The 10,908-nt window shown below is 45.3% G+C and overlaps 1 long non-coding RNA gene across 1 annotated transcript; it reads right to left on the bottom strand.

Moving 5' to 3' along the window:
• Positions 1 to 780: 780 nt before the first annotated feature.
• Positions 781 to 10,844, bottom strand: LOC117202471 (uncharacterized). Its single transcript, XR_004484834.2, has 3 exons — positions 10,656 to 10,844; positions 9,190 to 9,339; positions 781 to 5,193 (listed from the first exon to the last, which is right to left on the bottom strand). It is a non-coding gene; the product is annotated as an uncharacterized LOC117202471 (long non-coding RNA).
• Positions 10,845 to 10,908: the final 64 nt, after the last annotated feature.

Genomic DNA, 10,908 nt, shown 5'->3' with positions numbered 1-10,908 from the left:
AATCACCTGGGGCTGCACTTGGCTGAGCCCCTGGAGGAAATCCAAAAGGCAGCTCCATATGAGCTCTCAGGAAACCAGCGGTGGATGGAGACCAGACAGAAACTGCACAGAGCCATCCACAGATGGAGCTGGTTGCCTGAGACCCAGGAAGCAAATTGTAGAAATAAGTTTAAATGACAGCCCAGTGGGTTTTTTTATGGCAGGAAAAGGGGTTGATGGATGGCAACCAGGGATTTGGGGCTGAGATGGAGCTAAAGGGAAGGGGCCAGTGAGAAGCTGTCAGCTCACATTGCCATACGTTGCTGGGATTCTGGACCTTGGCCTGGGGAGCTGCATTCAAGCAGAATCTTAAGACCTGGGGTCGGAGGGGAGCCAAAGGAAGATACATGAGAACATGAGCTGGAAAGGGTAGGGGAGAAACAAAACAGACCTCATCCTGGGCCCGAATAGCAGCCCTTTCCAGAAACCCTGCCCCCGACCCAGCTCCTTGCCATTCTGCTGGGAAGGAGAGGATGTGGAGCGCTCAGCTCCAGCTGCCCTGATTTCTTTCCTTTGGTTCCTCCAGTGTGCTCTGCTCTTTCCCACGAAGACCTTCTGCCGGAGCTGTGTCCTCTGCCTGGAAGGCAACTCTCCTCCTCTGGTCAACTTTCACTTAGACCTCAGTTCAAACCTGCCGCCTCCAGGAAGCCCTCCTTGACCTCCCTACCTAAGACAAACCACTCTGTCTTTAGGTCCTTACACCACTACATACTTAAAAAAAAAAAAAGCACTCTTCACTGGTTATAATTTGTCATGTATTTATGTGAGCCTTTAAAAATTTTTTTGTTTATTCACTTATTTATAATGAAATTATGGTCTAAATATTTACAACATATAGGAAAACAGAGGATACGTTTATACAAAGCCAGCCTGCAAAGTATTCAAAGGTGCAAAAATGACAGTTCAGTAACTCAAACTACTCCTGGTTCAGCAGACCAGCTCCTTCACTTCCACACATCAATATTCCACCCAAAAAATTCTTTTGGAAAAATCTGTAATGCTAAGAGAAAGGACAAGTTGCAATTTCAGAATGTGATCCTTTTTTAAATTTCTAATTTTGAAATAATTTCAAGCTTTCAGAAAAATAAGAATGATACAAAGAACTCCCTCCCATATACTTTTTGGCCCAGATTCAACAATTAACATTTTGTCACATTTGCTGTATCATTTTCTCTGTGTGTGTGTGTGTGTTAAATATAATCATACATGTATAGATAATATATTGATTATTTTTTTCTGAGCTTCTTGAGAATAAGTTGCAGACATCTTGCCCCTTTACCCTTATATACTTAAGCATTATTTCCTAAGTACAAAATCATTCACTTATGCAACCACAGCACAATTAAACCATCTGATTCTCTGAACCGTCTGTTTCCTTTTACTTAAATGTAGGCTCCATGAGGGCAGGGGCCACTCTTGCCCACCGCCCATGTGTGCAGCGCCCAGCAGAGTGTCTGACACAACACTGGTGCTCTAAAAATATTTGTTGAATGTACAAGAAATCCTGAATTTGAAGGGACTTGTCACAAGTATTGCATCCTGCCCCAGCCGTGAACTTTCTCCCTTGGGATGCTGTGTGCGTTGGATGGGGTTGGGTGTTTGGATTTGTCTACTTGCCTCCATTTCTGTGGGGAATCAGAATCCCACTGTGGTAAATTATAGTGCCTGAAGATTTGGCTTCTGTCATTTTCAAATCCTCTCCCACCAGCTCTGGCCCTTGCTCAGCCACAGTCTTGACTGACAGACGCCTTTCCTCTGGCTCAGTGGCACCTGTTGGCCATCACACCCAGTTAACTGGCCCCATGAGAGAGTTCTGGCAAAGACAGCTGGAGTGCTGGCCCATCTTCCCAAGCAATTGCTCGTATGAGGTGCTGGCTTCAGCTTTGGAAACTGCCCTCTAAGCCCTTGGCCCACCAGGTGCTTTGGGCTACCTTACAACCCACGTGGGTCCTCTGTCAGGATGTTGTAACTACTTAGTTAACAGAGGAGCTGATAGAGGGGCTGGATGTGCTTTACCCCTAAATACTTAAGCAGTATCCACTTCAGGGCGAGCGGGAGCTGGAGCCCGCAGCTCATGGAATCTTGAGTTGGACAGGCCTTTAGAGATCATTAGGGTGGTGGTCCCCAAACGTCGGTTTCCATACCTCCTGGGAACTTGTTCGAAATGCCCCAGCCCAGACCTATGGAATCTGAATCTCCGGGGAGGGGTGGAGCATTCTAACCGGCCTTCCAGATGATTTGGCTACACGCTCAGGTTTGCAGCCCACTGCTCTAGGCTGACCCCACCAGTTTTCAAGGGGGGACCTCAAGCTCCAGGAAGGTCACCTTGACGCCTCCTCTCACGCAGGTACCTTCTCTGCTCACTGCTGCATATCTGCAGCTTGCTGGTGGGTTTTTTTTTTTTTTTTAATGTTTTCAGAATCATAAATAAGCTTACCACTGGCTATTACATTACCATGGCAACCTGGCAGCTGGCTAGAAAGAAGCAGGTAGCACAGCTGCCTCAGGGTCTCGGCGGCACTAAAGTAATTGTGGATTTTTTTCTCTGTTGGCCTCTGCCTGGCCTCTTCATTTTTCTCCTCATTTCCTCCTCCTTTCTTCTCCGTTTGGCCCTTATTCCTCCCTCATCTCATTAGGAGCAACATGTGCTCTAATTGTTTTAGATTTTCCAAGGGCTGCCAAATCTAACCTCTCCTTTGAAACTAACAATAATACCACCAATGGGCCCATGTGAGCCTGGCTATTTGACTGCTTTTTTATCCCCATCAAAATGTTGTATTAAAATGTCCTTGAATTTGTTTTGATAAGGTACATGCACAGAGTGCAAAATTCTAAAGGTACAAAATGGCACACATTAAGAGTAAGTTGGACTTCCCTGGTGGTCCAGTGGTTAAGACTCCATGCTTCCAATGCAGGGGCCACGGGTTCGATCCCTGGTCAGGGAACTAAGAACCCACATGTGGTGCGACCAAAAAAAAAAAAAGACAAAAAAAAGTAAGTCACCCGACTCCCTGGGGTCTAGGTCTTAGCGATCCTTGTCCAGCATTTAGAGTTGCCTCATGCTTTTTAATAGCTGCATATGCCAGGGTGTAGATGTACCACCACTTCTTTAAGTGGCCCCCTGTTGATGGATATTTGGCTTACTTCCAGTCTTTTGCTATTTTCATCCCCATTTTACAGCTGGGAAAGCTGTGATTCAGAGAGGGAAGTGGTTTCTGGAAACTCCCAATGCAATTGTGGGCCTCTGTAGGCATTGCTTTGCTACAGAATCTAAGAAAAAAGGAAGAGTTGACTGACTCCTGAATTGCAGACAAGAAAGAGCCATCCAGAGACCTGATTTCTTTTCTTGCCCTGCTGATGTCTTAGCTAGTTCAGTTAAATTCTGCTAACATTGACTGATGCCTGGTGTGTAATTAAATGATTGTGGAAGTGTTTCACATCTGTCTTCCCTGCTAGACGATAATCTTTGTTAGGGCAAAGATCATGTTTCCTTCCCTACTGCATCCCTAGCAAGTACTATACTCCTGGCAAGCACGGGGTGTACCATAGGTGCTCAATTAATACTTGTTGAATGAATGTGCCAGGATTGTGTGTGGTTAAGACAATGGGCTTAGAGGCCTGGATTTGAATCCTGACTAATTAGTTGTGTAATCCAAGACCCATTACTCAGCTTCTCTGTGCCTGAGTCTCCTCAGCTGTGAAATGGGAACACACCCTCAGTGTTGTTAGATCAAGTGAGTGAATGCTGTCAACTCCCCGTCACAGAGCTCTGTACACAGTGAGCGCTCAGCTGTTTCTCTCAGCTTCTTCCAGGGTCATGTATGGCAGGGAAATTCTGATGGGGGAACCAAAAGATCTTTTAAGATGAGGTAATTTGAGCTGGGCTCCGAGGGAGGAGTAAGATTGCAGTTTATGCGGCTGGGGCCAGATCTCTTTACTGAGTCCATGCAACTATAAAACGGAGATGACGACACCCAGTTTCTGGCTCCCTCTGGGAAGATGGTCCCACCTAAAGTCCCCCAGGAGGAAGACAGCACGCAATTAAAGGGCAGCATCATTATTCAGCTGGAAAACCACCTTCACAGGACAAGTGAACTGAACCCCACCAAATATGATTCGCTTGTGCTGTGTGTAACTGAATATTTAGCGTGGATTTAACCCAGGGAGCCAACTATGCTGTTGGTTTGAGTCAAGTTTAATGAGGCACTTCATAAACGTGGAGGTAATTAGTACCATCCAGATGCTGGTTGCGTGTGAAGCTTTTGCTGCTTCCATGGCTGAAGCAGGGAGATGAAGTTCTGGACTCTGGACTCCTCAGGGGGATTTGGAAGTATGAGCTCCGGCCTGGACCTTTGCTTCAATTGTAATCTCCTCCTATAGATTGAATGTCACCTACTCTGGGAAGCCTTCCATGATTGCCAAAGGCAGAGTCTGATGCTTCTCCCGGGTTCTTATGTCATTCTGCACACACTTCCTTTGTAGAACTCAAAATATCCTACTGTGTTAGTGTCTATGTCTGTCTCTCCCACCAGAGCCCAAGATCTTGTCTCCAGTGTTTCCCTGACATACAGTTGGCACTTAATGGATGTCTGCTGGATAAAGCTTTTCAGATTTCAAAACTGTGGGAAACCTTGGGTCTCAAGAACAAGTTATAGCATTTGGATTTTCCTGGGAAGGGCAAACCCTCTGTGGTGTTGACGTGTAATCTACCTTCTGATGGAAATTCTGTTTGATGACCTCTCTAATGAGCCCAGCATTGAAATGTGAACCACACCTCCTTTGTAGCAGACCTGCTCCTGGAAGATCCTACAGCACAGGAATAGGACATGGGTACCATGGGTTTATAGACACCCAAGTGTGGAATCCAGCCCTTAGTTCACACCTTGTAGAAAGCAAGAGGACAGGCCTTGAACTATCAAAGTTGGTTATCTGCTAGAAGGCTCCTGGAGGCCCAGAAAAAGAGTCCAGAATGTGGTGAGCCTCCACTGTTGTTTGGGCTCTGCTGGTTCTGAAATGAATGTATTGCTGGCCTTTCTGGCATGTAGAAGATGTCCTCACCATTTGGAGGAAAGCGGCCCCTCGTTTTGGTCCTGCATTCTGGATACATCAGGATGTACCATGCTCAGCATTCCTGGTTTCTCCCTGGAGCTGAACCTAAGGGCAGAGAAGGAGTTGATGGAACACTGCAGAACTGGGCTCAGGCAAGAACCCCACCCAAGGCCAGGTGTGGCCAAGATCCCTGCTCTGAACAAGGTCCTGGACTCGGAACTCACCACAGTCTCTGGCTGACCCTTGCAGCTGGCATTGCTGCCTGGGGTGGGGGCTTCTGATGGGTCGTGGTTAAGTTCAGCATCTTTGCTCCAGCAGGGACTGAGGAGAGGGTGTGTGCATCCCATCCATCTGCCTCTTCCTACCTCTTGGGATTCCCACAAATGGGGGTTCAGATTTCGGGCAGCCGAAGTGACAAATACCAGCTTTTCCCCTATTCTGTGAATTCCATGTTGTCTTCTAGTACTCTTCAGAAAGGCTCCATCTCCTGGTCCCAGTTAGTCACTCAACAAACATTCATTTGAGCCTACATGTACCAGGCAGTGTGCTAGGTGCTGAGAGGCAGGAGTGAACAAAGGAAATAGAGTTTACATTCTAGAGGGGGAGAAACTGATGATAAATAGGCAAATAAGACAATTACAGATTGTGATAATGTTATAAAAGAAACAGGCAGGAAGCTGTGATAAAAAGTAAGGAAGGTCTACTTAGAAAGAGAATTTCTGTAATCTATACCCCAAAACTTAGTGGCTTAAAATACCCATTTATTTAGATCATGATTTTGTGGGTCAGGTATTTGGGAAAGACTGGGCTGGGAGGTTCATCTCTGTTCCATGTGGTATCAGCTGAGGTGTCTGGGGCTGCGGAGTCCACTTCCAAGATGGTTTCTTTTTTGCCCACAACTTTGTAGTGAAAAATTTCAAACATACAAAAAAAGTTGAAAGAATTATACAGCACATGCTATACCTACCACCTAGATTCTACACTTAACATTCTACCACCTTTGCTTTATCACACACCTGTCCATCTTTCCACCTTTCCAAGATGGCTTCTTCACTCCCGGGTCTGGTATCTGATGCTCCTCTGATTCCCTTCCTCCCCACGTGGCTTGGGCTCCTCCCAGCTCAGTGGTCTCAGGCTGGTCGCACTTCTTGCATGGTGACTGACTTCCAGGCCAGTTAAGTGCCATGCCTGAAACGGACACAACATCTCTTCCACTGTACGCTATGGGTCCAAGCAGTCATGGGGCAGAAGAGCCCCTGTGGGATGGGCAATACTGCTGGAGCCATTTCTAGAAAAAAGTTAGCTAGAAAGGACGATCACGGAAGCCCTTTCTGAAAAGTAGTATTTGGGCAGAGCCCTGAGGTATGAGAATGAGCCTGTCTTGTAAAGAGCTGGGAGAAGACAGCATTCCAGACAAAGACACCAACAAAGGCAAAGGCTAGGAGGTGAAAAAGCAAGTCTCGCGCCTCTACTTTCCTTTGCCCATATCCAAATCCAGCCCATCATCCGGGACCCACATCGAGCCACCTCCCTCATGAAGCCTTCCCAGATACCTCATTCTCTGCTAACGCTTCCCTTCATCCTAGAGCACTCATGCCTGGAGTGCTCATCTGGCTTGAACAGCTTAGCTGGGTAGTACAGTGGTTATGCATGCAGTCTCTGTGGGGACTTGGGGAAGTTGCTTAACTTCTCCGGCCCTAGGTTTCTTCATCTGTAGATGGGAATAATACCTGCCTTACAGGTTTGCTGGGGGGAGAATACTGATATATGTAAAGTGCTGCGCACCTGATGAATACTCAATAGATGGTAGCTATAATTAATCATTTCAAACTGGTTCACCCTGTTGTGTTAATCTAGTTTAGAAAATTTTCTCAGAGCAGACACCGTGCCTTTTTCAACTTCTTCTCTTTCATCGTGCAAGCAGTGTGCCTCGCATAGATATTATGGATAGGAACAAGCACGCCACAGAGCGCTCCACCATGCTGTGGTGCTAATGAAGCCATGCAGGGCACAGAGATGAGTAAGACTCAGCTGGATCCCTCCAGAAGCTTCCAGAGAGTAAGGAAGTAGCTGTGCTTGCAGTAGCCATGCTGGGGATTTTTCACATTTGGATACAGATAGTAACAGGTTTCAAAGCACCTGCACATCTGTATTAGTTTGCTATGGCTGCCATAACGCAGTACCACAAACTGGGTGGCTTAAATAACAGATAATTATTTTCCCACAGTTCTGGAGGCTAGGAATCAGAAATCAAGGCTGAGGACTGTGGGGAGGAATCTGTTCCATGTCTCTCCCGTAGCTTCCAGTGGTTTGCTGCAATTTTTGGCTTCCCTGGCTTGTAAAGGCATCACCCTGATCTCTGCTTTCATTTTTACATGGCATTCTCCCTTACGTGTGCATCGTGTCCAAATTTCCCTGTTTAATGAAGACACCAGTCATACTGGATTAGGGCCCATCCTAATAACCTCATTTTAATTTGACTACCTCTGCAAAGACCCTGTCTCCATACATGATCACATTCTGAGGTACTGGGGTTAGTTCTCCAACAAATCTTTTTGGGGGGACACAATTCAACATATAAGACATCCCTGTCGCCTATGACCCTCCTCATTCATACCCCACAGTGAGCCCCTCCAGGACAAGTACCAAGTCCTGTCCTAAATATCTGTATCTTTCCTTCCTTCTTTCTTTCTCTCTCTCTCCCTCCCACCCTTTCTTCCTTCCTTGCTTCCTTTTTTCTTTCTCTCTCTCTTCCTTTCTTTTTTTCTTTCCTTCCTTCCTTTTCTTTCTTCCTTTCTTTCGTTCTTCCTTTCTTTCTCTCTCCCTGCCTCCCTTCTTTCCTTGCTTCCTTTCTTTCTTTCTCTGTCTCTCTCTATTTTTCTTCCTTCCCTTCCTTCTTTCCTTCCTTCCTGTCCTTCCTTCCTTCCTCCCTCCCTCCCTCCCTTGCTTCCTTCCTCTCTCTCTCTCTTTCCTCCCTCCTTCTTTTTTTTTGACTGTGGCAAGCGCAGCTTGTGGGATCTCAGTTCCCCAACCAGGGATGGAACCTGGGCCCGGGCCTACAGCAGTGAAAGCACTGAGTCCTAACCACTGGACTGACAGGGAAGTTGCCTAAATATCTGTACCTCTCAGGCCTCAGCTTCTCCCCACTGTCTTATGCGCCAAGCCTTTCCAACAGCCTTTCCACCTCCCACCATGCTTATTCCTTTTGTGCCTGGCAAATTCCTATTCATTCTTTGTTTCTAAGTTTAAATGTTACCTCCACAGAGAGGCCTTCCCCGATCACCTTTTCTTGATTGTATCTCCTATGTTATTTATTCTCTCATGGTTTCCTCTTATTTCCTCCCTACACACCTCATTGTTCATAAATATACATTTCTTTGTGATTGATTAATGAGGGTGTCAGATAACCCCTGGTCTGTAAACACAGTGAGGGTAGGGATCCAATTACTCACTATTGCCTTCCTGATTCCATAGTGTATGATCCAAAACAGAAACTCCATAAATATTCGTTGAATGAATGAATAAATAATACATCTTTGGATCCTCCATATCATCTCACATAGTATGGGATTAGTGGATGTTGAGTGAATTATAATTATTTCTGTCTGTGTCCTCCAGGAGAGAGTGAGCTCCTTGAGGCTAAGATTAGGTCTCATTCTTTTTTTTTTGTTTTTTTGCGGTACGCGGGCCTCTCACTGTCGTGGCCTCTCCCGTTGCGGAGCACAGGCTCTGGATGCGCAGGCTCAGCGGCCATGGCTCACGGGCCCAGCCGCTCCGCGGCATGTGGGATCTTCCTGGACCGGGGCACGAACCCGTGTCCCCTGCATCAGCAGGCAGTCTCTCAACCACTGCGCCACCAGGGAAGCCCTAGGTCTCATTCTTTTTTGAATCTTTAGCATCCAACCCCTCCTCCTTGATCTTCTCTGTACTAGTTATCTATGCTGAAAAAAAATTACCTTGAAACTTAGGAGCTTAAAATAGTAATATTTATTATTTCACAACTTCTATGGGTCAGGAATTCAAGAGTGATTTTGTTGACTGTTTCTGGCTCAAGGTCTCTCATGAGATTATATTCAAGATTTTGGCCAGGGCTGCAGTTACCTGAAGGTTTGACTGAGGCTGGAGGATCCACTCCCAAGATGGCTCACACACATGGCTGGCAAGTTGGAGGTGGCTGTTGGCAAGAGGCTTGGTTATTATTCATGCAAGCCTCTCCCCAGGGCTGCCTGAGTGTCCTCACAACATGGATCCCTGATGAATGATCAAGAGAGAGCAATGAGGAAGAACAATGTTTTTTATGTCTTCATCTTGGAACTCATACTCCATGATTTCCACAATATCCTATTGACTATATCTGTCAGCCCTATTCAATGTGGGAAGGGGCTATACAAAGGCATGGATACCAGGAGTCAAGAATCACTCAGGTTCATAGTGAAGGCTGATTACCAAGTCCTATTAGATCTCCTTTCTCCCCATTACTTGCCCCACCAATACTCAGTCAGGAACTCTGTACTGCCATCCAAACACTTATCACATTATATGATAATATGTTCAAACTTAAGCTCCACAAATGCAGAGACTCCATCTGTCTGGTTCAACAACCAGCACAAGCCATAGAGTAGGTACTCGGTGAATGTTTTGAATGAATTTTAATAATTTGCTTCTGTCTGAATTACAAAACTGTGCTTGTTTGTCTCCTCTCTGCATTTCATTGTAGGCTCTTAGCTCAGGGCCTGGCATAGAATTAAGTCTTCTATACAATGTAAATCAAAACTACAATGAGGCATCACCTCACACTGGCCAGAATGGCCATCATCAAAAAGTGTACAAATAATAAATGCTGGAGAGGGTGTGGAGAAAAGGGAACCCTCCTGCGCTGTTGGTGGGAAAGTAAATTGATACAGCCACTATGGAGAACAGTATGGAGGTTCCTTAAAAAACCACAGTTACCATATGATCCAACAATCTCACTCCTGGGCATATGTCCAGAAAAGATGAAAACTCTAATTCAAAAAGACACATGCACTCCAATGTTCACAACAGCACTGTTTACAATACCAAGACATGAAAGCAGCCTAAATGTCCACTGACAGATGAATGGATAAAGAAGATGTGGTACATATATACCATCTACTCTGCCATAAAAAAGAACAAAATAATGCCATTTGCAGCAACATGGATGGACCTACATATTATCATACTAAGTGAAGTAAGTCAGAGAAAGACAAATATCATATGATATCACCTCTTTGTTGAATTTAAAGAAGTGATACAAATGAACTTACTTACAAAACAGAAATAGACTCACAGATATAGAAAACAAACTTATGGTTACCAAAGGGGAAGAGGGGAAGGGATAAGTTAGGAATTGGGGATTAACTGATACACACTACTATATATAAAATAAATAAACAACAAGGACCTACTGTATAGCATAGGAAACTATATTCAATATCTTATAACAACCTATAATGGAAAAGAATCTTAAAAAGAATATATATATACACATATATATGTATATATGTATATGTATATAACAGAATCTCTGCCGTACACCTGAAACTTACACAACACTGTAGATCTACTTCAAAAAAAAAAAGGCTTCTATAAATGTGTATAAACATTTGCTGAAATGGGCTGTGATAAAGGGGCTTGAAGAATCGATGGTGTCTGGATCTCACTTCCGTAGTCCTCTCCGTCCAGCTCAAACCCACTGGGTTGGGACAAAGGTCTGACAAAACCCAGCGGCCCGGATCCACCAACCGTAGCAACGAGGGCGGTCGGAGCTGAGCCCGCTGGTTGCTCAGGAGCGTCACTTCC

Source organism: Orcinus orca, chromosome 16 (assembly GCF_937001465.1).
Source record: "Orcinus orca chromosome 16, mOrcOrc1.1, whole genome shotgun sequence".
In the NCBI taxonomy this organism is placed as follows: domain Eukaryota; kingdom Metazoa; phylum Chordata; class Mammalia; order Artiodactyla; family Delphinidae; genus Orcinus; species Orcinus orca.
Note: the sequence above shows the minus strand (reverse complement) of the source record. Positions and strands in the feature narration are given on the sequence as shown.